The sequence below is a fragment of the Ambystoma mexicanum genome, chromosome 7p, assembly GCF_040938575.1.
Source record: "Ambystoma mexicanum isolate Mex_15411 chromosome 7p, UKY_AmexF1_1, whole genome shotgun sequence".
Classification (NCBI taxonomy): domain Eukaryota; kingdom Metazoa; phylum Chordata; class Amphibia; order Caudata; family Ambystomatidae; genus Ambystoma; species Ambystoma mexicanum.
In genome coordinates, this window is record NC_090939.1 from 19289912 (window position 1) to 19316647 (window position 26736).

A 26736-nucleotide genomic window follows, 5' to 3' on the forward strand; every position below is an offset into this window, starting at 1 on the left:
CTTGTTAGGGCTTCTTGGGGATATCCAGCCGGAGAGCTGGATCTTCAGAGTCTTGTGTGGACTTCGTGGGTTGATTATGTCACTCAATGGTGATGTCAATGACTTCATCAACTTGGGAATGTTTTCTTTTTTGGGGAGTTGTAATTCCTCGTATGAATTTCTTTGCTTTTTATTGGCATTTTTTTGTTTGGAGATTGGTTGGTTCTTTGTTTTTTCTTTTTTTGGGGGGGTTGAGGTAGATTTACAGAGCTGTCTGTTTTTTCTTTTTTTCGAGTGTTCTGCTGAAATAGTTTGAAGACTGGGGCCTCTTCCTTGGCAATGATGTCTAGATTTGCATTAGACATATCAATGACCAAATCTAAACAAATGGTAGGAGGCATGGGGGACATAGTGGGTTCCACAGAAGTGCCCTGTGGAGAATCACTGCTCTCCGTCTGAGTGGTGGAATGCTCCATGATCACATGATAACATGATACAGGGACATTGAGAATCCATGTATTGCTGATTTCACTGATTGCATTGTTTTAAAGAGACGCATGAATTTGCCAGCTATCCAATCCGTTTTTAGCAGTAAAGTATGTACAGAGGCATTATGGTCATTAACTTTGTAATCTAGTGCTTCATAGAGTTTCGCTAGCGACATCACGCTGGTGTTTAGGGCCGATAGGGTGGTATCTAGGGCTAGCGAGGTTGGATGAGGGAAGCCAAAAGATGGATGCTATGTTGGTTTGGCGAGCAATTTCAGTGGATGATGGTGTTGGGATTGATTTGTTGAGGGGGTCTGGAGCCTTTTGACTAGTGTACAACATGGGTGAATTTGATAATCTGTCTGATTTTTGAGCTAAATTGTCTGGGGAGCGAGTGTGGCTGGGAGGGGAATTTGGGAAGTTTGAAACAGGTTGAGCTGAAGAAAAGGAGAAAGTTGCATGGTGATGTGGTTCATGGGTGTTATGATGGATACCATGCATTTCTCGTTTTGGGGCTATAAGTATGGAATAGAACTTGAGTCTAGTGTGTGAATTATTGCATCCGATTCATTTAGTTTCTCGGGGAGGGGGGTAGAGTAGACTTCAGTCTGCTGCTCTGAAACGGCAAGGGTTAAGCAAGTTTGTAATGTGATGTCTGCGATTTCGCCACCTAGCAGCGGTAGCGCTGTGGGCAAGGTAAAGTGTGCAACATGGAGGTCTGCGTGGGAGATTTGGTTCTGTAAATTTCTCTGAGGTTCTAAATGGGTCTTACTGGAAAGGAAAATTTGCCTAATATCCATTGTGCTAATATGCGCGCTTTTCAGGATTTGTAAACGCGCTGCTGACTAAGCATGAGTGTCAAGTTGGTTTTCGCTGGTTTCTCAATTAGTGAGGCAGCTTGTTTGGAGATTTCGGATGTATGGCCGTAGGTTGTCATGGTAATGTAAATAGTGTGGTAGGAGGTGAGAGCAGGGTGGGAACCACGATCCGACAATTGACTTGTCGCTAGAGGAACGGAAGGGGGGCTAAGAAAGCATCGTTAGTGCAGACCTTTACAAGATGATTCTAGGTGTTGTAAATTAGGTAGGATGTAGGCAGAGTAGCAGTTTACTGAAAAGACTTAGTCATAGGATGAGAAATGGTGTATGCTGGCCAGCGGCAAACTTAATGTTCCAGATCCACAGAGTGAGGCGGGCGGTGACGAAACCGCGACTGGTTGGCAATTGGACTATTAAGTTGATGTGAAAAGAAAATAAGGTAGCATGCTCAAGATAGTGAGCGGGAAAAATAATACAAAATTTGCTTGTCACAAATCACAGCCATTTACTAGGTTCTATGTGTTGCAGATTAGGGCAAATACAACTATCGCAGGGCAAGGGAGTGCAAGCTGGCCAGCGGCGAGGTAGACGTTCTAACGACTGAAGCGGATAGTAGCGATTTTGCGGCTGACTACTAGTTGCAGAACTAGGTTAGTGGAAGCGTATTCGTTGAAGAGATCAGATAGGAGGGCATGACATTTGATCATAAAGATCACAAGGGTTATTTGCACTGCAGTGAATGAGGAGTGATGTAAGGGCAAGCGACCTTGGGAGGCGCCCCACAGTGCAGCAGACAGCACTCGCGGTTCACTCCCGGATGCGCGTGTGCAATGTTGCTCTTATAGCGGCCCAAACGTGGTAGTGTGCGTGGCTTATGCTATAAGATAAAAGTATACATAATTAGCTTGCCGTTGCAGGAAGGTTGATCAGTATATTAAATACAGAGTGGTATTCAGAAGTTTATACCAGAAAGAGTGTACATGAATTGGTAAAGTTGATGCAATAGCTGGAAAATCCAACAGCACGGCAGAGTAAAGCGGCGAGCAGGGGGTCCAGCAGATTAGCTGACAGCAGATTAGCAGACTGCACTCGTCGCGCAGTCCCGCTACTGGTTCCATCTAACCTGTAGTTCTGTGGCTGTGGGGAATAGCCTACCGTATCCCAGGGGGTGTAGTGGGACTTGGTGGACAACTTATGCAGATGATGAAGTGAGATTGCTACACACAAGGCACTGAGCAATGGGCTCCTTCATAGGCCTGTCGAGTTGTTGCACATGCTGTTGCTTGTTGGCTGCTAACATGAGCCATTTTGTGTCAATTCAGTGTCCTTTCATTGTAGTCCTGGCAGTAAAACATTATTTTCGTGTGACGTCTGTATGAATGGATTTTGGTGGATGTGGTGCATGTTTTGCGGTGTGAGCATTTTATGAACATGCTGAAGGCCTCCCATGTCTCTAGTCTGTGCTGTAATGGTGAATAAGTAAATGAAGTGTAATGCTCCTAAGACCTGAGGGAGGGATGTGCATTAGCCAATGTAACATTGATGAAAAGAGCTCCAGCGAGTTGAAGGAAGGCTATTTTGCAGCTTTAGAAGTGTGTTCCACTGACAGCAAGTCACTTCAGTTATTATTGAACCGTCTTTGTTTACTGCATGCCACTACCACTCTCTAACATTGCTCTCCTCTTGCACAGGGATGTGTGACATCATGCAGTGAGGTGCACCTGGGACTACAACAGTTGCTCTTTCCGAAGTGTTATCCCACCCACGAGGTAAGCGTATTGTGCAGATTTTGCTTCTCTTCTGTCCTCTTGCTTCAATGAGTATTAACATCTCTTAATCCAGTCATACTCTCTACTGCAGCTCTAAGGGGTTGTTTAGGACTACGTTGCTCCTCATGCAATAGTTTGAGGGTAGATGTGGGTTGGTGGAGCTGCATTATCATACGAGTTCTGGTCTGCAAATTCACATCCAGTTACTAAGAGGTTTCTCTGGAACGCTGGTGTCCATTTGGGCAACTGGTCCACGCAGGAGAGAGGTTCTCCTCTTTGCCTTTTTAGCTTACCTAGTCGTAGCAGTGGTTGAAGTATCAAGGCCAAGCCCTCGGATGGGAAGTAGGAATGTGAGGTAGAACACTTTGAGATGATTTCTCAAAATATGCCATTTTGTTAGTTTCAGTAAATGTCTCACTATCCCTACACTGACGGATTTCCCTGCCTAAAAGGAACTAAAGGACTCTATACAAGGATCTCTGGCTTTCGCTCTTGCAAATACACTATAAAATGTATGGCAAATCCCAACAGCAGTAATTGCACTTGTAATGTATTCAGTCTCTTCCTACCCTAGGTGAACTCCCCTCCCCCAGGTTGTTCTAATGTTAAACAAAAAGAAACCAGGAAATCCAGGTCTGAAACAAAGTTCCAACACAGTTATTTGCACCTTCAACTTGTCAAATGAAAGTTCTGTTAATCCAATGTTCAACAAGAGAAATATTCCTCTTCTTGCTTGAATAGTGCTTTTCACCTCATCAAATAGCATCCATGATATTCTTGGTAAAGATGATTTGCCACAACTTATAAATGTCAAACGCAGCTTCTTAATTTCAGCTTCTCTCCTTTCAACACCATAAATGTATTCTTGATCAGGATAATTTGCCAGAATGTATAAATGTCAAGAGAAACCGCTTCTAAATATCCGCTTCTCTCAGCTCTCCTTTCAACACATAAATCAGTTTTTATTTGTGTCTTCACAGCACTACCTTCACCTGGTTTACTCTCGTACCAGACCTACTTTTTTTTTTTTTTTTTTTTTTTTAACTTCTTTTTATTGGTTTTACAACATAAAAGGGATGGGAGAGAACAAACAGAACCAAAAACAAAAGTCCCCCTCCCATTGTCTTTTCCCCCTCCCTCCCCCCCTCCCTCTCCCCAAAGGCAGCCGCAGTATGTTCATGGTCCTTTGCCGCTTCGGGCCGGCGCCGGTCGTTGTCAAGTTCGTGGCGGAGGGGCCAGTCTCCCAGTGGCTTTTCTCCTTTCCTTGGAAATTTCCCTTGGTCTTGTCTTTACGTGTAGTTGTTGGTCTTTCCCAGTTGGAGTTGCACTGTTCAGAGTCTGCGCAGGTCACGACCTCTTCTCTTCCTTCCCCTTAGTTCTCTCCGTTGTGAGTTATGTAGTGCCTCCCGACGTGGGCGGTTCAATTTCGTCGTTTCCTGTGTCCCCTGGATCGCTAATGTCAGTCGTATCGTCATCGCTTCTGCTGCCAAGCAGGTCTTGCACCAGGGAGTTCCATGCTTGTAATCTGGCTCCGCTGTTGCTCTCTCCCCTTTGTGTGGCTCTCGTCCAGACTGCCGTCTCCGCTATTGCCCATTTTTGTAGGTCGGCCCACCATCCTTCCTTCGAAGGGCCTTCACTCTTGTTCCATGCCATCGCTATGCGGCGTTTCGCTAGTATCGTCATTAAATCTTTCATTTTTGCCACGTGCGTCATCTGCCGGTGCCCTCTTGGGAACAGGCCCAATAGGTATGCTGCTGGTGTTCTTGCTGGCATCTGTATGTCTGCTGTCGACGCTTTTTCTCTCACCGTGTTCCAGAAGTCTGCTATTTGCGGGCACGACCAGAACATGTGCACCATGTCGGCCTGTTCGTCTCCGCACCGCGGACAGCTCCGGGATTGTCCTTCTCCTATCTTTGACATTCTCTTGGGGGTTAGATATGCTCTATGTACTATGTATATCTGCAGTTGTCTGAACCTGGCGTTTCTGGACACCTTTTTTGTGTACATGAGGACTTTGTTCCATTCCTCGTCTTCGAAGGGTTGTTGCAGTTCCTCTTCCCATTTCGTCCGTGCCGTTAGTGTCTTTTTGTTGGTGTGTCCCAGTATTCGCTCATAGAGTCTGGACACCGTATGGCCTCCTTCGGATATATCGTACCATGCCTCTAGTTCTCCTTCGGTGTCCTCGGGTTCTGGCATAGTGCTCCACCTCTTCTTTATTGTCTGGACTAGGCTATTGTGTAGGATGAATTGGCCCCTGTGTACATCTTGTTCATCCATCAAGGTCTGGAATTCAACCCACTGTCCGTCACGCCACAGGTCCCCAATTTGGGCCACACCCTTGTCTTCCCATTGTGCCCTGTACGTGGTCAGGCTGGCCACTCGGGTGTCCACCAGCCCCGCCAGTGGGATGTGTCTTGAGCAGGGGTCTCGTATGCCCTGTGTCTTCCAGGCTCTTTTCCATAGTATTCGGCCTAGTTGGGCTATTTTGGGCAGTTCCTTTGCTTGGGCGGCATTGACCCATAGTAATTCTCTCAGGTGATACTTCCGGAGTGCTGGCCCCATAATTATTGCGTCTATTGAGGTCTCCTCGCCCAGCCATCGCACCACAAATTGGAGTTGTGCTGCCAAATAGTAATGCTCAAAATCTGGGAGTTTGATGCCTCCCCACTCATAGCTTCTTTGTAGTGTGCTTAGTGCCACCCTGTTTCGTCCCCCTCCCCATAGGAAGGTTCTCGCTATGGTGTGTAGGCGCTTGAAAAAGGGCTTTGGTATGTTGTATGGGATGTTCGTGAAGTAATATAGGAGTCGGGGTAGGACTGTCATTTTTAGTAGTGCCGCCCGGCCTATCATGCCCAACGGCAGCGTCTGCCAAAATTTCATAGCCTTTTCAATTTTGTCTAAAGCTATTTGTGTGTTACCTCCGTGTGTTTCCATGGTGTCGTGATAGATCTCCACACCCAGGTATTTGAAGGTGTTCGGGGCCCACGTGATGCCCAGAGGTGGTAATTGATCTGACGGCACTGCTCGTAGGTCTGCCAGGGGAAACAGCACGGATTTTTCCCTGTTGACCACTATTCCAGATAACCTACCGAATGCGCGCAGCGCCTCCAGTAGGTCTTGCAGGTGGGTGCGTGGGTTCTGTATGTAAAGGAGTATATCGTCTGCGTATATGGATATCTGGTGTGTTTCCCCGTCTATCTCTATGCCTGTGTCTTTATAATCCGTTCTTAGGAATACTGCGAACGGCTCCAGGGCCAGGATATATAACATTGGGGACAGGGGGCATCCCTGCTTTGTGCCTCGCTCTATGCCCCATTCCCTAGAGATTTGTCTACCCGTCTTGACTCTCGCTCTCGGGTCTTTGTAAAGTAGTTCTATCCATCTTGTGAACCCTTGGCCTATCCCATAGTGGGTGAGCGTTCCCAGGAGCCAGTCCCATCCCACCGAATCGAATGCTTTAATTGCATCCAGTGAGGCTACAGCACACTCCCCACCTTCTTGGTTTGTCTTTTCTATAACGTAGTGGAGTCTACGCAGGTTCCAGGACGTGTTCCTTTCTGGCACGTACCCTGTCTGATCCGTATGGATCAGGGTGGGTAGCACTCTTTTCAGGCGGTTGGCTAGTGTCGCCGTCAGGATCTTGGAGTCCTGGTTTATTAGGGAAATCGGTCTATAGGAACCGCATTCGAGGGGGGGCTTGCCCGGTTTAAGGATCGGGACTATTATGGATTCCGACATACTGCTCGGGAGTCTTCCCCTCTCGTATGCTTCTTCTAATGTTTCTAGTAGTCTCGGGGCTATATCATTTTTGTATTGCTTGTAAAATTCCCCCGGGAGCCCATCTGGCCCCGGAGATTTCCCTGTCGGGAGCTGGGCAATAACCTCCGTTAGTTCCTCTACAGTGAGAGGGGCATCTAATATTTGGGCCTGCTCCTCCGTCAATTGTGGGAGTTTGATTTCCGCGAGGGCTTCCCTCAGGTCCCCCTCCTTTGCCTCCTGGACCCTGGAGTATAAGTCCTCGTAGAACTGCGAGAACACCTCGTTTATTCCCTCTTGGGACCTTATCACCTCTCCTTCCCTGTTCTGAATTTCGTTAATTGGCTCCCGCTTAGTCTCCTGCTTGGTTAGCCAGGCTAGGAGTCTGCTAGGCTTATCCCCTTCAGCATGTAGTTTCTGTATGTATTTCCCGTAATCTAGTCGTCCCAATCTTTCCCAGGTCTCCACGCACTGTTGTCGCAGGGTGGTGAGGTTTTCTTGTTCCGCCCCCTCTTCCCCCGCTTGTCTCTCTGCCTTCTCGATTTTCCTTTCTATCTTATCTAGTTGTGCTAGGGTTTCTCGTCGGAGACCTCCCATTTTCCCCATCGCCTCTCCTCTGACTACCACTTTAAAGGCTTCCCAGACCGTTCCTGTGCTCTCCACACTACCCTCATTATGTTCAAAATAGTCTTCTATCACGCTTTGGATGTATTCCTGGAAGCCCGTGTCCAGTAATGCCTCTGCCCTCAATCTCCATGTTGGTATAGGGGCTCTCCTGTGTGTGTGCGCCCATGTGATCGTCTGGGGGGCGTGGTCAGATAGGGTTCGCGCGTGTATGTATGCCTCAGTGAATTCTCCCAGTGTTTCCCTGCCCGTGAACAGGTAGTCAATCCGTGTGAATGTTCTGTGTGGGGCACTGTAATGCGTGTATCCTCTCTCTTCCCCATGTACCTTCCTCCAGACGTCTTCGAGTCCGAGCTGGTCTAGTATCTGTTGTAGTGCTCTCGCTGGCGGCGCCGCTCTCTTGTGCTTATCGTCCGACCTGTCCAGCCGGGGATCCAGAGTGCAATTATGGTCACCTGCCCAAATCATCGTTGCATTCCTGTACGGGGCCAGCCGGGGCGGGAGCATTCTGAAGAAGGCTGTAGCGTCGTGATTAGGGGCATAGGTGTTCACGAGGCATATCTCCCGGTTTTCTAGCATTCCATGGACTACCAGGATTCTCCCTTCCGTGTCTTTCTCCTGGTTGATGAGCTGGAATGGGACGCCCGGGGCGACCCAGGTTATGACTCCTCTGGCGTAGTTGGAATACGTCGCACTATACATCTGGCCTCCCCATTTTTCCTTTATTTTGGCCTGTTTTTCCGCCGTCAGGTGCGTTTCCTGCAACAGTGCAATGTGAGTCCTTGTTTTGTTTAGCCAGGTATAGATCCTTAGCCTCTTGACGTATGCGTTCATCCCCCTGACATTCCACGTGACAATTCTTAGGACATCTTGGTCTTTGTGGGGACTAGCGCTTGCGGCCTGCTCATTCCCATGGGCTCGCTCGGTGTCTCATTCTCACGATGCGTTCCTGCTGGGGATCTGTGTCCCTTCTTCTGGCAGTTGAGTTTTTTGCCTCGCGCCTCCCGCCAGCTTTTTGTTTGTGGGTGCTGTCCCCTGGATTTGTTTTCCTTGCTGATTCTTTGTGTGTGACAACTGTTATTTCTTATTCTGCTCTCCTCCTCTCTTTGTGGGCTTTGCCTTAACTTCCCAACTGTTATAACTGTTAACCTAAATAACGTCAACAAACGCCCAGCCTCCCCTCCTCTGCTCGGGCTCCGTCGCTTTCCAGGTGCCGCTTTCTCCTCCTCGGCCTTTCCTGTCGCGGCGTAGTGTCTTGAAACTGACACTATAAACATTGTTTTTGCTGGGGCTTCTCTGTGGGTCTTGGCGGTTCCCCTTCTCCAAGTCTCGTGCTCCCATTGTAAGTCTCTTTACTATGGGCTTTTCAACTTGATGGTTGTCGGTTGCTCTTTTTTGTTACTTCCCGGTAGGGCATTTCTACCGTCTTGTTCTTGCTCCTGTAGCGTTAAGTATGCTTGTCGTGCTCGGTTCTAATCTCTGTTTTGCTGGGGGTGGTTTCTGTTTCGCTCGTTCCTCTCTGCCGACTGCGGAATCCCACGCTGGTCCATCCACTCCTGGGCATCGGTCGTTGTCTCGAAGATCTGTGTTTTTCCGTCATGGAGTATTTTTAGTTTGGCTGGATACAGCAGCATGAATTTCACCCCTGCCGCTCGGAGGCGCTCTTTAGTCTGCCAGAACTGGGCCCTCTGCTTTTGCACCAGTACCGTATAGTCTGGATATATTGTTATCCTGGCCCCGTTCCTTGTGATGTTCCCTCCTTCTCTCGAGAAAGTCAGGATTTTCTCCCTATCCTTAAAGTTCATAATTTTTGCGATCATTGGTCTTGGTGGTGCTCCTGGGCGCGGTCTTCTAGTCAGCGCTCGGTGTGCCCTTTCTACTACGAAGCCCTGGGATAGGGTCCTTGCCCCTACTTCTTGGATCAGGAGGTTCTCTATGTAGTCCGTGGGGTCCCTTCCTTCCTCTCCTTCTGGCAGCCCCACTATTCGTACGTTATTGCGTCGGGCCCTACCTTCTGCGTCTTCAACTCTGCGTTCTAGTATATTAATTCTTTCCAGTGCTTCCGACATTTGTGTTCGCGAGGCGGACACTTCCACTGAGTTACTCTGTGCTTGTTGTTCCACTGTTGTCATCCTTTCCGCCAGATTTCTCGTGTCTTGTCTAAGAAGTCCCACATCTACCATCACTGCATCTAGCTTTCCTTCTATCGACGTCTTTAACGCCCCTATGGCTTCCAGTATACTGCTTTCCACTTGCCTGATCTCTCCCTGCGTGGCATATGACTCCGGCATGTCTTTCTCCTCGGCCCCTGGCTGCTGGTCGTCGTTCTTCCGGGTGAATGTCTCCATGACTGTTTGTCTCCCTCTGCCGCTTTTAGACTTGTCTGGCATATTAATGCCCACTGCTCTTGGCCTGTAGTTGGGCCCTGTTCAGTTTGGCTCCGTTTGCGCTGCAGTGGGTCCCTTTTCAGTTCCCCCACTCGCTTCCACTCTTCCTGTGTGTGTTACCTTGTTATTAAGCGATATCTCTCTGAGGCTTTACCCTTTCTGTCCGTTTGCCGTGTCTTTCTTCGGTGTTCTCTTCCCTCTCTCTTTAGGTGTTTAGAGCTGGGTCTCGGCTTCCCTGACCCGCCCTGCGGTATGTTTCTTGTTCCTGGGCCCGGTTCCTGTGTCTCGTCGCTGCCTCTCCTCTCCGGATCTGCTAGTCACCTCTGCGGCAGGGAAGGGCTCTTCTTCGGTCCGATTTGTGGGCTGCTTCCTGACCGTGGGTCTCGAAGCCTTCCCCCTTCCTCGTTCGATGTCGCGCCGTTTCCGTGGTGCTGTCTCGGGCTTTCTTCCCCGTTGCTGCCGTCGGTGCCTCCTCCCGCTGCCGGTCGGGTGATGTTCCGATCCTGCTTAAGCTGGGTGTTGATCTGCTGTCTCCCTCGGTTCCGCTCCGGACTGGCAGGTGAGGACTCCTCTTCAGCAATCCAATTTGTCGTTGTTGCTCTCTTCTGCGTCGGTCGGGGGAAGCTCTTCTATGGTCCGGCCCTCGCTCTCCGTTCCTTCTCGTTGTGGGGTCCCTCGTTGCTCCGCTGTCGCTCACCTCCGTTTCAACGTGAGGGAATCTGCCTCGGTTCGGTCTGTGGGCCGCTTTCAATCCGTTCTGCCTTGTTTTCCGGTTCTCCGATTGTTCAGCTGGGCCTCCGCCGCTTCTGCGTCAAGGGGGGGCTCTCTCGGTCCGGTCCTCGGATCGGCTCCCGGTCTCCGCCGCCTTGTCTCTCGGGGTCCCACGTCGCTCTGTTGGCTCTCCGCCGTTAACTCTCACCTTCGCTCTTCCGGGGCTCAGTCTGTGGGTCGCCCCTCGCCTCCGCTGCCTCCCCGCTCAGGTTCTTCCGTTGTACCGCCGGGATCCTGCTGCCGCTGCTCGTCCCGCTTCGACTGGGAAAAACTGTTCTCCAGTTCCGGTCCGCGGGCCGCTCCCCGTTCACGAGCCGTGCCGTCTTCGCCTTCTCCGGGTCGGTGGTACGCGGCTATCCCTGCAGTCGGCGTCTCGGGTTTCTGCCACTCCGGTGGTGTTTCGGTCTTGCCTGCGCTGGACGTCGATCAGCTGTCTCGCCCGGTTCTGCTCCTGCTCTTGGGCCTTCTTCGTGCTTTGGGACGCGGGTCCTTTTTTCAGCGCTGCGCGTCCGCCATTTTGTCGGTGGTGCCGCGCGCTTCTTTCCCTTCTCGTTTTCACTCTTCTGGTCTCCGTTTTTCCTCGGGTCTTCTCCCGTGTGTGCCTTGGGTCTTCCGACGCCTTTTCCTCGCGTTTTTTTGTCTTTTTATTTACTGATATACGCCTTTCTCAGGATCTCTGGTCGGATCTGGCGGGAGCTCCTCGGAGTCTGCTCACTCTCGCATGGCCGCCAAGCCACGCCCCTCGTACCAGACCTACTTATACAAGGATTCACCATGCGGGTCTACTCGCAATGCCATAACGCCATGAATACAAATAAAATTCTAAATCTACCGACAACCAAAGGTTCAGCACAGCTTTAGCAGTTTGCGCTGTTAACTTTCCACCATTTTTCAGAAAAGACCAGGTTCACTTTAGTGACCCACGACACTTCCAAGTAAGCAAGGCACTCTTCTTCTGAACATTCACCTTTCAGAAGGGCGGATTTACCACTCTTGTCTTTCTGCAACACTAGTAGCCAAAATGCCCTGAAGGACAGGCTGCTACCGTTCCTCTTTTTGGCTTTGGCAATGTGAGTTTTTACACCAGCTTTAATTTTATGGAACTAGCCCCATCAACAAGCTTCACCCTTTTACAGCCTTGCCTTTGTCAGTTTCTTCCTCTCAACCACAGTAGCTTAACGTTATGCCTTGTTAGTCTCTCTTGGCTTTGGGACAAGGTTTGCCTCCATCTTGGCTTTGGGACAAGGTTTGCCTCCATCTTGGCTTTGGGACAAGGTTTGCCTCCATCTTGGCTTTGGGACAAGGTTTGCCTCCATCTTGGCTTTGGGACAAGGCTTGTGCCACTCTTGGCTTTGGGGCAAGGCTTGTGCCACTCTGGGCTTTGGGGCAATAACGTGTGCCAAGCTGGGCTTTGGGGCAATAACGTGCACCACTCTGGGGTTTTGGGCAAGACGTGCACCACTCTGGGGTTTTGGGCAAGGCACGTACCACTATTGGCAAATCTTGTTCTCTTGAACTCGCAATTATTAAAGTTCAGTTTAGTTTAGTTTGTTTTGTATAGCGCGGCCTGGCCAAATGGCAACTGGGCGCTTGACATGGTTACAAGCAGGTAAGAATATACATGGTTGTTGAATACGCACGGTTGTTCTAGTACAGGACAGTAATTACATATGCAGACTTCAGCATGTTATACATAATTAATACAGTCCGTTGTGGAACATGGAAATACAGGTAATCTTACCTAAACATGGTTTCACAAGTGTGTAGGCTAGGTATGTAAATAGATATGTTCAAGTGACTCAGGAGCAAGTTTTGCAGGTGTGTTGGCAATGGATACATGTACACGTGACTCAGGTTACTCAGGTTAGTGAGAGTGAGGGTTAGACTTCTTTGGCGATAAGCCAAGTTTTGGTATTTTGTCTGAATCGCTGGTAGTAGGGTTTGGTTTTGAGAGCTGGTGGTAAGGAGTTCGAGTTTCGAGGCAAGGACTGGGAAGCTTGCACCGCCTGCTCTTTGGCACTTGTGTCTAGGGACATTTAGACTGTGGGATTGGGCTGATCTGGTTGGCCTTATGAGCTGTTGCGGTTGAAGTTGTCAGCCAGGTATTTGGAGGCTTGATTGGTCAAGCACTTATGGGTGAGAGACAATGTTTTGTATTCGATTCTCTGGGGTATCGATAGCCAGTGTGTGGTTCGTCTCCGGTCAGAGATGTGTTCCGTTTTAGATATGTTCAGGGCTGCTCTGAGCGTTATTTTGAATTACTTGGAGCTTGTCCATGTTCTTTTGACTAGTGCCTAGATATAATGCGTTGCGATAGTCAACTTTCGAGAGAATTAATGCTCTGGCAAGGGTTGTGCAGTTGGCTGTGGAGAGGTAAGGTCTGCAGGCGTTTATGAGCTTGCAGGTGTAAGCGGTGGAGGATGAGATGGCGTTGATTTGTCTAGTCGGGGTGAGGGAAGAGTCGAGGTAGATTCCTAAGGTTTTTACATGGTTGGAGACAGCAATGTTACCGACAATGGTGAATGATTGGTAAAGTTTGTCAATGTTAAGTCTGGGTTGGGAGCCTAGGAGAAGAAGCTGTCTTGTCATTGAGGCATAGTCCATGCTTGGTCATCCAGTTTTGTATGATAGAGTAGAGGTTGTTGAGGGCTTTGCTGTCAGCGGAGTAGTCGCCCGTTAGAGTGATGAGTATTTGAGTGTCATCTGCGTAGGTCGGTCAGTCACTTAGGTTCAGTGCTACAATGTTTTCTACTGCATTACAAATGTCTCTTCAGTCAGCATTCACCTCAGAATCACTTTTAGGCACACACAATTACCATTTCATATGTTTTCTTCAGTTTAATATTCAATTAGTGCCATTTAGGTAGTTTCACTCATACGTGAGTGCTGCTTTTATTGCATTCATTGTCAGTCAATGGTCAGGTAAACAGCGTTTGCTACTGTTGCCTGCCTTTGTTCGTGCAAGGGATTAGAACGCTCAGTAAAACCCGCCGGCTTCTGTCTTTGATCCCTTTGTGTGCTGCAGGACTTCTAATGCTCCTTTTGAATGGACGCACTTCTTTGTTGATGTTGCCTTCATTCCCGCCAGCTCAGTACAGAGCTGAACTTGCTCCTGAGACCCTTGGGTGCACACCAGGCCCCGGACATGGTCTCATGCACACTTCCTGTTGCGCAGTCTCTGTAATTTGGATCACTTCGGGGGGGGGGGGGGGGGGGGGAAGCCTTCTTCCTTCACGTTTCCCGCTGCGCAATCTCTGCACTTCAGATTTAGGGGGAAAGGAACCCTCTAAAGACCAGCAGTTGGAGTCTGCTCTGTGGTGCTCCTGGTGCCTTCTCTTTCCTCCAACTTCTGCGTGGACTGCCAACGTGCTCTCCTCCTGTTGCTGCAGCTCCATCTAATGGCCTGCATCTGACGGGGGCCTTTTAAGCCTCTTTCCCTCCTTCAGGTGTGGGTCCTTTGTCTTAACAAGCTGACCCCTCTTGCAACATTGCTCTTCAGTCCTCTTTCTCGTCCCAGTACTTGGGGTATTATGGGACTTGAAGTCCTCAACAAACCAATTAGGTTTTCTAGTCGGCTTTCTACTTTTAAACTTAGCTTAATTTCTTCCAAGTGTATTTCAGAAAACATCACAAGGGTTTTCTTGAAAAGGGAAAGCAGTTCATTTAAGCCATTATTTACAGAATTTCTTTCCCTGTACCTCCAGAGTTAGGATGGTTTCCAAGTTTACAAGTCTCGTACAGGCTTTCCTTAAGATGCTTAGGGATCTTACATTAGCTTTACCCACATTAAGATGCTCAAATTGCGGATTTGACCAATCCTAAAGACAATACGCCCTTGCATGCCTCGGTACTTGTAAAAGGTTCTTGCCTTTTAGAGACAAATACTGCGCCTCCTCCCACAGGATCTCCTCATCACCTTGAGCCTTGTCTCCTCCAAGGTGATCCTCCCACAGAGCACCACCACCAAGGTCTGGATCAGGAAGCCTCTACCTTTCCCTGGCCAGCTGCAAGGAGACTTTAGAGAGGAGTTAAGTGAGGGATCTGCAGAATTCATAACTTCAAATAAACCTGCAGGATAATCTGGTTGTGACTAGTCCCCTGTCCTTCTTCTACGTATCAAGAGTGGTTGTGTCATGGTGAATGTGGGGAAAAATCGGAGTGAAGGGGGAAAAGGGATTACCTCCATCACCCATCCTTCTCAGTCACTTGATTGGAGGTGAACTTGTGTGATCGGTGCAAGGTGTCTTGTGGAAATGTGGTATGTTACGTGGCTAACTGCTTATAGCAGGGGTTTACAACCTTCGGCTTTCCAGATGTGGTGTTCTATAACTCAGATCAGCCCTAGCCAACATAGAGCATGGTGAGGGTTTGCGGGAGTGGCAGACCCCTGGGGTATGGTAATGTATACTTGCCTATAGTAGGAAAATGGACCCGAGCTCCCTGTCTGTGCAAATGGCTTCATCCCACTTGAGGACCAGTGGGTATAGGTGAAGCAGATATGCATGGCCGATTTAAATATCCGCTCAACTTCTAAAAGAGGCATACTTACTCTGCCAGAGGAAATTGGCACAGGTTGCTACACACATGTAAAGGGTGATACTGTGGTCACATGTTTGCCATCTATAGAACAGTATGTTTGATTCTATACCGAAAGGTGTCGAAGGATTGGCCACACTGTCAAGACCTAAACATTGCTAAAATAATGGTACCTTACATGAACAGTTCTAGGCAAATGAACAGCCCCCGCTAGAGATGACAAGCACTTCATTGTATCATCAAACGTGTCCTGCATCGGATACAGTGTGCTGCGTGCACCGCCATGTTCTAGAGCCTGACTGCTGGCCGGAGAACCGGACCCGGAGTGGGGATCTGAATGCCCAAAATGCAATGCTGCACCAAAAGGTTGACCGTGTGTACATATAACCAAGACTCCGTTTGCAGCAGCCACTGAGGGCCCCACAACCTCATTTCCTGCAGCGTTCCACACTAAATGCACACCTTGCAAACCTCCCATATTAAGCTTTACATGTCAATCGGTGCACCATAGTACATTTACAATTTTACACATATGCAAATTTAAGGGAGAGATGACCAACACTGCAATGCCATACCCAGCTGCTCTGTGTTGTGTGCAGGGAGGAAGGTGATTTACCATAGGTGCAAACAGTTGACTGTTGGCATGAGAACTGTTTCCAGTGTGGGGCACAAGGGGATGCTGCGCCAAATGGTGGTGGAGGGAGAATGTGTGTGTGTGTATATATATATATGTATATATGTGTATATATATATATATATATATCTGCATGTCTTTGGGGCACTTGAAGCCTGAGTTCTTCCAGGTATTGTAATGAATCAAATGGAGTCATCACAGATTCCCTGGCAGTGACCTCCTGCGATGGTCCCCCGTTCGGTAGCCGCTACTGGATCTTGACCCTGGGGGCGGCTCTGAGGCAGGATCACATGGGAGGAGAGGTCATGACTTCATTAGATGAGACATGGTGTCCCCCATTTGCCCATGAAAAAGACCCTCTGATACCTATAAGAAAACTGAAGGCGTCTCGCCCGCAAGTCCCCGGGGCTCTCTCATCCAGGTGGCCAGGAAACGCCATCGCTTTGGAATCCAGTTCCTAGGAGTTGGACCATTGTGGGAGTATCACCTGGGTGAGGGGTCCTTGGGGAATGGAAGTGGGAAACCGGATGGCGAGACACAGTATCCCCTTCCCTGTAAAACCAGGATATTTAGGAAATCAACCCTGTACCCCCCACCCTCAACCTCCCTTTTCCAACATGAGGCCTTTCTCACGGACAGCTCACTGAGAGAAAATGGAGTAAAACCAGAGATGTATGCCTGACATGTGCCAATGCAATGGTCAGGCAATTACTGATCATTATACAGAACAGACTTCCATTACACTGCCCCACACGGATAAAAGGCGAAGCACGAAAGAAAGCACACTTTGTGCAAGGCAAAGCACTCAATGAAGGAGAAGTTCCAAGATGGCAGTTTAATACAAGTAGAAAGACGGCAAGACCGCAGAGGGTTACAAGAAGGGAAGTGCCCTTGACCTTTTCAGAGAAAGACCGGTACTTTCATGAGCCTGGACAAATAAGAAACGTAAGACCTGGAGACAAAGCTGAAGAAACCTGCATTGTTTGTCAGATGTACCCGGGACTCTCCTGTGTCGATAGTCAACGCGGGGAGGATCGTTTTCCACCGTGGTACTGTCTTTGGCTCCCACAACAAAGGAGCACCAGTAAAGTCAGCACAGCCGGTGAGTTGGGGAGACTGATACCAGATTGGTCTGTTTTGAAGCCAAGGTTGCAAGCAGCAACGTTGTATAGTGAAAACAGAAGAGAACATTGTATGACGCATATGTGGCAAGCAACAGGAATATGATAAAACAGCTTACTGATTGAACTTTGAAGCCAAGATACGATACCGTAGACAGTAGTCTGGCTCCATGTGGGGGCTCATTCGAATGTCTCTGTTAGGTATCTGACTGAGAGGTGGCAAATGTTACAAGAAAAGGAATTGTGAAATCGAAGTAGTCCTGCAATGGGTCAAGCAAAACCCCAGGCACATTCGAAAGTCTTTGATAGTAAGACTATAACGCAAGTACATGAAGTTGGTACGAGCCCGGTGGAGGGAGACCAAGTATGTAAAAAAAAAATAAAAAAGGGTCTGAGCCCGGCTGAGGGTAATCTGGGGTGTACCGTGAGTCATCCGAGAGAGAATATCATATGAACCTCGTGAAAGAAGAGCCAGATATCTGCAGTCTCGTAAGATTGATCTTGCTGCTTCACATCCGCCCAGTCTCCTCCGTTGATCATCTAGTTTGAGGAAAAACTCTCCAATAACTGAGGAACCCAAATGTGTAGTTATGAATGTGAAACCAGGAGAGTGCTTGCCTTCTTTTATCTCCAGAACGGTCCTTGACACAAGATTTAACCACTATGCCCTCTAGAAACTGAGGTCTGGTCGCCACAATGGCCATATCCGTGAAGTGGGGAGAGAGTACAAGCACTGTGACGCGCCAGCAGTTACAGAACCAAATGCTTCCTCAAATCACTTGAGGGATCCAGTCTCATCCACCTGCCGCACCTGGTGTCTTCCACCTTACCGCTTTAATCATTGCTGAAGTTCACCTCCACTTTTTCACCACTGGAGCATTGCCTTCATTGAATGTGACTCTTCTCAAATTTGCTGCATTACAGTTAACCACTAGCTGCTCTTTCTGGTTGAAGAGGCCACCAGCATCTTCTCACAATCCTACCGGAATACCACAAGGGTATACAGAATGGACTGCTGCAGTTCCACATTTTCTCTGATTGCTTGATTCTTTCAGTCGCAAGCAACCCAGCACTCCTGCTTCCAAGGTGTCTGAAGGTTGAACAGTTCATCTAAAAGAATCCCAAGGATTCACGGATACTCAGCAACCGATAGTTTGTCATTTCTGTGGCCCAGACACTAAGAGTCCTGATTTACCACCTTGCTGGGCTCAAGTCTGACCCGGGCAAAGTAACCCGAAAAACCTAGGCACCCAAGAGCTACCCGATAACTCAGAAGCTGGACCACATACCGGACAAGACCTCCCCTACACCCGTTAGCCGTATTCCAAATTTCCTCGCGTCATGGCAACCACTCACTGAATACATGCTATGCTTGGATCCACAACACTGTTAATGGTCTTTGACACTGCACCTAACCATAATAGTTGGAAGGTCACGGATGCTTCGCCTATAGAATTTGCAATTCTTATGTCTTATAACAAGACTTGCCCAGTCTTTATTTTTAAACATGGTGTTTATTGACATTTTCTTCAATAAACCTACAGTTTAATACACAACGTTAACATCCTAATTTCTCAATTTTTCTCCCTCATCCCACCCCCCACTTCACCACAAATAATTAAAGCATGACATTCTACTAGTCGGGGAAACAAGTGCTCAGATACTAAAGGCTACACTGTGGCAAGGGTTCAGATCAAAATATTGTAATACCCCTTCAAGTCTAGCTTGTTAGGGGCTGGCCTCTCGTTCCTATACCCCCCCATTTCAGGATAAAGATTCCGCACTCGGCATGAGACGATTCCACACAGTCATTGACCGTTGCTGACAGTTTATCATATTTGAATGTCTCAGAACTTGTTCATCCTGTCGTTTTTTGAAGGTGTGGACTTATCCTTCCATTTCTGAGCTACTGCCGCTCACCCTGCTATCAAAGTAGCTTCATTCAATTTTGGGAATCGAGCTTCATTACCATCTTTGCCTGGAATCCCCTACAGCACTTGCAGGGGATCCAGATCAGGGGCTATCCCAATTGTTTTTGATCCACCTAAGAACTTCAGTTCAGTAAACTTGTTTTCTAGGACAAGACCACCACATGAGGAACCACAAGCCTTGTTGGCCGCATTCCCTAGGGGAAAGAGAAAGGTTCCCACAAACATTTTGGACAGCCGCTGAGGAGGGAGCTGCCAGGCATGCAAAACTTTAAAGTTGTGTTCCATTGCAGAGGTGTATAGGTTACCGCTGAACAGAAGTTTAAATATCCTTCTCCAGGTGGCCTCTGAGATTTCCCCTCCTGCCTGTTCTACCCAGGGAAGCTTCAGGGTGTGCCGCCCTTCTAAGTCTGCTGCAACCACCACCTTGTATATTTTGAGTATTCCCTTTCTAGAGATGGCATTGTTGAATTGTTCAAAGGGGGTCAGGGGACGTGAGCTGTTGGGGCACCACTTTGTGTCCTACATAATTCTTCAACCGAAGGTACTCAAATACACTCGGCGATCTCTCACCCAGTACCTCCAACAGGGGTTCATATTCTTTGAACTGCTCCTCAGAGAATAATTGTCCTGCTCTCGACGATCCCTTGTTTGACAATGTTTGTGACTGAAGCCCCTACTCCCAATATCTAGTGGGTCCCCCTACACTGAACTCAACTTGGAAGGTCAGGAAGAGAGAAGCTCATTGACTTGACCCTTTTTCCAAAGACTCCATAGCACTGCGTGCATCGGGTGTCTCAATTGTTTCGGGAATGGCTTTCACAGGGGCCCTCAATAAGTCCCGGACTTTCCCTGGATGGTTGTATAGATCTTCAATGTATGTCCAGTATGTACCTAGATCATCTTTAAGGTGTTTGAACATGACCCGTAGCTGGCCCACTTTGAGGTTTTTGGCTTCCCTGATTCTCAGTTATACCACAAACTCCATGGGTAAGGTTAAGGTGCTTCTTTTAATGCTGGGTTTTTTCTCTTTCCAAATGAATGTCTTTATCATACCATTCAAATTGGAGAACGTTTCCGGGAGGGTGGTCGGGAGAGCTGTAAACAAGTAACCTGGGCAAAACTTTCATTTTCAATGACATCAATCGACTAAACCAGGAGAGCGTTAAGGGGGCCCATCTCAAGAGATCTGCTCTAATTGTGTCCAACATGGGGTCAAAATTTGCCTCCACCAACCTCTGAAGGTTTCTGGGCAGGGTAATCCCCAAGTAAGGTGTGGCCGAATTCTCCATCTCATCCCACATGGACTTCTCCTACCTCTGGTTACCCCCAACCCCTTCAATTGGCATTTTATTTGATTTCTGGAAATTTACTGAGAAGCGGCCAAACACTTTAATTTGCTCAAGTAGCTCTGGTAAAGAATTATCCACCTCTGGTAAGTAACATAAAATGTCATTGGCGATTTAATGAAAGCTTGAAGTCAACTTCCTTGCACTGAATTCCCTTACTCCCTGGATTTGCCCTAATTGCGATCGCCAATGATTCCATCGTTATTGCGTATATCAGGGGAGAGATGGGGCAGCCTTGTCTAGGTCCTCTAGAGAGACGAAGTGGAGCTGCCATAACTCCATTCACTGCAACCCTTGCTATTGGGTTATTAAATAGGGTGGAGATCCATTGCCTAAAATTCTGACCAAAGCCCACCTTTTGCAAGACCCTCCACATATACACCCATTCCACTCGCCAAATGCTTTCTCAAAGTCTATGGAAACCAGGTATGCACTCAAGCTCCGGTGTTGTGGCTCGTGCATTGTCGATAGTCTTCCTTATATTATCAGCGCCTTGCCGGCTCGAAAAGCAGCCCACCTTGTCCCTGTGAAGTAGAGGGGGGCATAAGAGGATGGAGTCTGTTGGATAACACCTTTGCCAAGATCTTTACATCAGTGTTCAGCAGGAAATAGGGCGGTAAGATTAGTATTGGGAGGGGTCTTTACCGTCCTTCGGGATTACTAATATTAGGGGCGTCAGTATGGATCTCGGGAGCTCGCCTGTTTCTAGGACATTATTGAACAGTTTTTCCATAAATGGGGCCAAGATGGACCTAAACATCTTATGAAATCGAATTGTGAATCTGTCCTCCCCTGGAGCCGTGCCTCCCTTCATACTACCAATGGTGGCGGCTATTTCTTTCTCGGAAATAGGGGCTTCCGGTGCAGTCAATTTATCATCTGGGAGACTTGGGCTCAGGAGAGAGTTTGGGTATTTGTCTATTAGAGAACTCTCTTCTTGTATATTCGCTTTTATATAGGATTTCGTAATATGTACGGAATTCCTCCTCTATCAGAGCGTCATCCACCCTTTTCACCCCACCTGGTAGTTGAACTGCTGCCACTGGCATTTGTTATTTATTGTTCCCTTAATCTCCAGGCTAGGATCCTGTTGGCACACCCCCCCCCCACTCCATGTATTTCTGCTGCAGAAACGCATTCTTTCGCTCAGTTTGGTGTATCATCGGGACTTTTAGTTTTGCTTTTATATTTCTGGAGTCCTTCAATTCCCCCCCTGGTTGTATGGCTTCTATTTTCCCCTGATTTCTTCCTCCTTTCCTTTTCCTCCTGGCTCCCATGCCCATTAGGAAACCTCGAATCGTAGCCTTAAAGACCAACCATACAGTCAGGACCCCCGTTTCGCCATTATCGTTCTGTTGAAAAAATTCCCTGATCGCCCCCTGCAGAGAGAGGCCATGATCCTTCTCTTTTAACAGGTCATTACAGGACCATCTACCATTGTGTTTCTCCAGGAAACTATCTTCTAGGGTGACTAAACCAGGCCATGGTCCGACCACGGTATGACTTCTGTGGTTGTTTTCAAAACTTTATTTCTTGGGACTTTCAATAAGGAGATAGTCGATTCTAGAGAAAGCATTGTGAACTCTCGAGTAATAGGCTAATGGGGGGTGGGAGGGATTGCGGGCCCGAAACCTGGTTAAGGAGTCCACCAAACCCAATTCCGTATTGATTTGCTGAAATCGGAGAGCACTCCTGTATTCCCCTTGGGACACCTTATGGGGGGGTCTCTTTTCCTGTCCAGGTCCTGGTCTAGTACCATATTAAAATCACCCCCTATGATCAAAGAGCCTTCTACAGATGTTTGAATCGTAGTCTTCACTCCATCCCAACATTGTTCCTGACTCTCATTGGGGCAGTACAGTGACACCAATGTTACCATATTCCCTTTGAGCCTCCCCCTGACAATCACATATTGTCCCCCCCCTAGCCTCCCGGATCTCTCACCCCAGCTCCAAAGAAGAAGTTCAATCTGCTTGCCACTATGATTGCCACTGCTTGCTTTTTAGAGGGGTTTGAATCGAAGTATACCTTGGCTATTTTGTATTTTATTTATTTATATAGTGCCCAAGGGCAACCGGGCGCATATTTTGGCAAGTAATTACATCACAATAATAGTTAGATAAACGGAGACAACAATGCACAAGGATATACAAAATGGTAAAATAACAATGTAAGGTGTGCGCAATATATACAGTAACATACGTTATGCATAGCATACAGTATGATGTGCATCAATATTTACAGTTAGCATAATCTTGAATACATATGCTGAGCAGGTGATGACCAAAACGTCCTGGCATTAGGCTTGTGTGGTGGATAACCACAGTTTGGTTTTTTGTTTGAATAGGGTTGGAGAATTTTCAGATCTAATGGTTAATGGAATGGAGTTCCATAATTTGGAGGCAAGGACTGGGAAGCTAGTGCCCCCAGCTCTCTGCAGTTTATATCTAGGGATGGTCGGGCAGTGTGCTTGAGCCGATCTAAGTAGCCGGGTAGGTGAGTAGTGAGAGAAGCGGGAGGCAAGATAGATGGGGCCCTGACTGTTCAGACATTTGTGTGTAGTGTGAGAGATTTCAGAGAAATTCTTTGATACTGAAAGTCAGTGTAGGCTTCTCCTAGTTTGAGATGTGTGCAGATCTGGCGATGTTTAGGGCAGCTCTAATGGTTTTATTTTGGGTAACCTGTAATGTGTTAAGGTTACATTGGTTGGTCCCAAAATATAAGGCATTGCAGTAGTCCAATTTGGACATAACCAATGTCCTGGCCAAGATAGTGCACTTCTGTGCGGTTAGGAAGGGGCGGCATACTGTGATAAGCTTACATTTGTAAGCGGATGCCGAGACGACAGCATTTGTCGGTTAAGTGATTAGGTAGAGTCTAGGTAGATTCCTAGTGTTTTAGTGTCAGTGGAAACTTTGATAAGAGTTACCATCAATGTTGAATGTTTTAAAGGAGGGGTCAAGTCTATTCAATTGGTGTTGAGAGCCCAGGATGAGGAGCTCTGTCTTGTCATCGTTGAGACAAAGCTCATGCTGGGCCATCCAGGCTTGGATGACTTGATAAATGTCGTTCAGGGCTTTAGAGTCCACCAAGTAGTCGCCTGTGATTGGAATGAGTATCTGGGTGTCATCGGCGTAGTTGGTGTAGGTGACACCCAGATAGTCAAGTACGTCGAATAGAGGTTTAGTAAAAACATTATAAAGCGTAGGTGAAACGCAGGAGCCTTGCGGCACCCCGCAGAGCCCCGGTGTAGGTTCTGCTGTGGCGGTGGGCGAGAAAACCCTCATCTGTCTGTTATCCAAGAAGGAACTGATCCACTTGGTGGCTTTTTCAGAGAAGTGGGCCGCTAGTTTCAAGTGGCAGCAGAGGATTTGATGATTGACAAGATCAAATGTTGCTATTGATCTTGCCTTCAACGTTGGCTCCCTTCCCCTCTGCCAGTGTGTCTCCTGTAGGAACATGACATCTAGCTTCAGGCAGGTGAATTCCCCGATTGTTCTCTTTATTCAGGGAATGTAACCCTCTGACATTCAACGAATGCCATAGAATTAGCTGAACTAAGCATTTCGACATATTAGGAACCCAAGGAGGCTCCACAGTTGAGCGTTTTCATTGCTCCGACTCAGAGCCTTAAACATGACACCATTGTTTCCAGTTTTCTATCAAATGATATGAAACGACTTGAACAACCTCTGTAACTCTATAAAAACCCCGATAGCCCCCCACCCAGGCATCTGCACTCCTGGCGACATTCTTGATCTCACTGGGCCAGACCACCAAGAGCTACCCCCCACCCACAGACTTTACTTTAATATTATGACTCCTCTGAGCCCCCTCCTACTCAGCTCCTTTCATGAACAATTGGTACACTTCTATTGTTATGTGCACATGGGAGTAGCCTTCTGGTGTCTTCGTTTTTCCCCTTCCCCCTACCCCGCCACCCCCTCACACCAGCCTTAGTAATAACTGATCTGGGAGTAGCTTGCATGACCCCTCTGCCCCACGTTGACTTTTAGCTCCTGTTTGGCTCACAAATTATGGAGTGTGTCTACTTCAGAGCTGGCCCCCAGGGACCATTCCTGCTTTACCGAATTCGCCCCAACCATCATTACATAATTAGCACCTCCCGCAGAACTCAGATTCTTAGTTTTTTTAGACTACCTCTGGCTTGGCAACTATATGCAGGGCGATTGCTTTTCACCGTTGAGAAGTCACTACTGCAGGAAGACTTGCAACCCTCTGGGCTCTCCTGTCGGGTCCGCGCTGGAGATGGTGGATTCAGTTTCTTAAACTTGTGAAAACCCTTGACTCGCTGCCTTTTCCCACGGCCTCTCCTCCCGCACCAGTTTCTGACCCCCTACCCTGTAGGACATTCTGAGGGCCCTGGAAGTTCCTCTCCGATCAGTTCCCTGGTAATCCTGTTAATGTCATCCTTCGTGGTCAGCCTATATTTGGCTCCATCGTATTCGAACATCAGGGGGAAGGGGAAGCCCCATCTATACCTCACTCCTTTCATAGAAAGGCATTTGGTCGGGGGGGGGGGGGCGGTGGAGGGGCACAGATGCAGCGTCTGGTCAATGTGAACGCAGAGAGATCCTGGAAGATAGTTATTTGTGCTTCCCCCATTACACCGGGCCCATTTTCCTGGCTTTGCCCAGAATTTTAGCTTTTTTGGAGTAGTAGTGAAATATGGCCAGGATAGAGCGTGGGCCTCTTGTTCCTCCTCCTGCCCCGTGTGCTCTGTCGATAGTGGGCTCCGTGGTGTTACCTTCGTTAAATATTATTTTGCCTACTTCAACCTCTATTTTAATATCCCTTCTGTGCTCATCCTACTCTCTTCTGCCTTTGACACGGTCAACCATGCCGTCCTGCTGAACCGTCTCTGTGATAACATGGGCATCCCTGATCAGGCTCTGGCCTGGCTGACCTCTTTCCTTTCTGATTGACCCCCCCCCCCCAGGTCCAACTCGGGTCCTTCCTTTCCTCTATCTCACTCTCTACCTGTGGTGTCCCCCAGGGGTGTTGTAAAGACTGGTGGAGGGGGAGGAGGGGTTGTACTTCTGCTCTCTATATAGTAGAGGAGAGACAGAGGCCCCAGCCAAGATTCTCTATTGTTGGTAGCAATGGACGAGCAATCAGGGCCTAGCTTATCAGGAGGTGATGCGGGCTGGTTCTACAGTACAGTGTAGTCCCCAAGCACCCACAAAGGAATGTCCACACACTGTATTAGTTAAAACAGTCTATATAATTAAGGTTCAAGGTTATGTACAATATCACGATAACTCACTTTGTACTTGGTTATCTACAATGGCAAATATATACAGTTCTACATGGTACCACAATCACTATTCAATCTCTTTAAAGTGCGTCAACTGTACGGCTAAATGTCGCACAAATCAGTTCGTAAAGGAAATCAACAATAGATGTAAGAGGAAAGCAGTTGGTTAGAACAATTGGCAGAATACTGGCCCCATTACCTAGACACAGTTCTGTGTGGAGATCCCCAACCAGGGCAACCTGTAGAATAAAGATATATCACAAGCCCAGTAGAATAAAGATATATCACAACCCCAGTCCATATATTTTTCACAAGTCTTTCCAGTAGTTCAGCAGCCCCAAAGTACCTGGTGTTGTAGAGTTCCTCATTGGGAAATAGACGACCCTTCTTGAGTGCACTCCCTTTAAGGCAGGAGCCACGGGTCGTCGAACTTCCGGCAATGACCGGGTGAACCACGGCGATGAAGTGGCAGCTTCGTTCCTAGCGGTGCTCGTCGACGGGGGAGCGTAGACGTCCTGCAAGGAAGAGGCGTGCGCGGCACCTCGATGTCGATAGTTCAGGACCGCAAATAGTTTGAAGAACTGTGGCCCAGCAAGGGCATCGAGTCGTCAACGTCTCTGTGGTCTTCAGGTGGCGGGAAACCCACTGGTGGATGCTCCTCTGTGCGCCGGTGGCCTCGACTTTCTCCGGCGGTACAAAGTGGTCGACGGTGCAGACAAGAGCGTCCTTGGATCGAAAAGGTTCTTAGGCAACGGGAGCACTGCATCTCCGGTCGGCGACGACGGTCGTCGACGGTGACGGACAATAGTCCGGGCGCTTCTCCTTTGGATTTTGCGGCAGTCCCCGTCTCCGGTCGGCAGCCTGTCGTAGGTCTGTCTACCAGGGAGCTTTGGCAAAGATCAGCTGGTGCACGATGGTCCCTCGTAGCTCGGGTAGAGGTCTCCTAATCGGGTCCTTCCTTGGATTAGTTCTTGGAGACCAAACTGCTTTCAGATCGGCGAAGTAGAGCAACAGCAATTCTTCACTTCCAGCAGGGCTTCAAGGTAAAGCGTCAGTTTCAACTCAAGTTTCTCTTCAGCTTCTGAATAATTTCTAGCAGTAAGAGGCCCCCAGATATACTAGTTGATCTCCCATTCATGTTGCTGGGTCCCACTCAGGCAACCAATCACTCAGAAGGGCATTCAGCAGTCAGTCAGCCAATCGGGCGCACAGTGCATTCAGGCCATTCTTCTCCATCCAGACACTCAACACAGAATGTGTATTCAGACAACTACCACGCCATTCAACACTACAAACTG

General features: G+C 48.2%; 1 protein-coding gene across 1 annotated transcript in view; it reads left to right on the plus strand.

Moving 5' to 3' along the window:
• Positions 1-26736, plus strand: part of AGPAT3 (1-acylglycerol-3-phosphate O-acyltransferase 3) — a 660566-nt gene that overhangs the window by 157759 nt on the left and 476071 nt on the right. The window contains exon 2 of the mRNA XM_069635675.1: positions 2977-3054. The gene's annotated coding sequence lies outside the window, so the exon portion shown is untranslated. The remainder of the gene's footprint in view (positions 1-2976; positions 3055-26736) is intronic.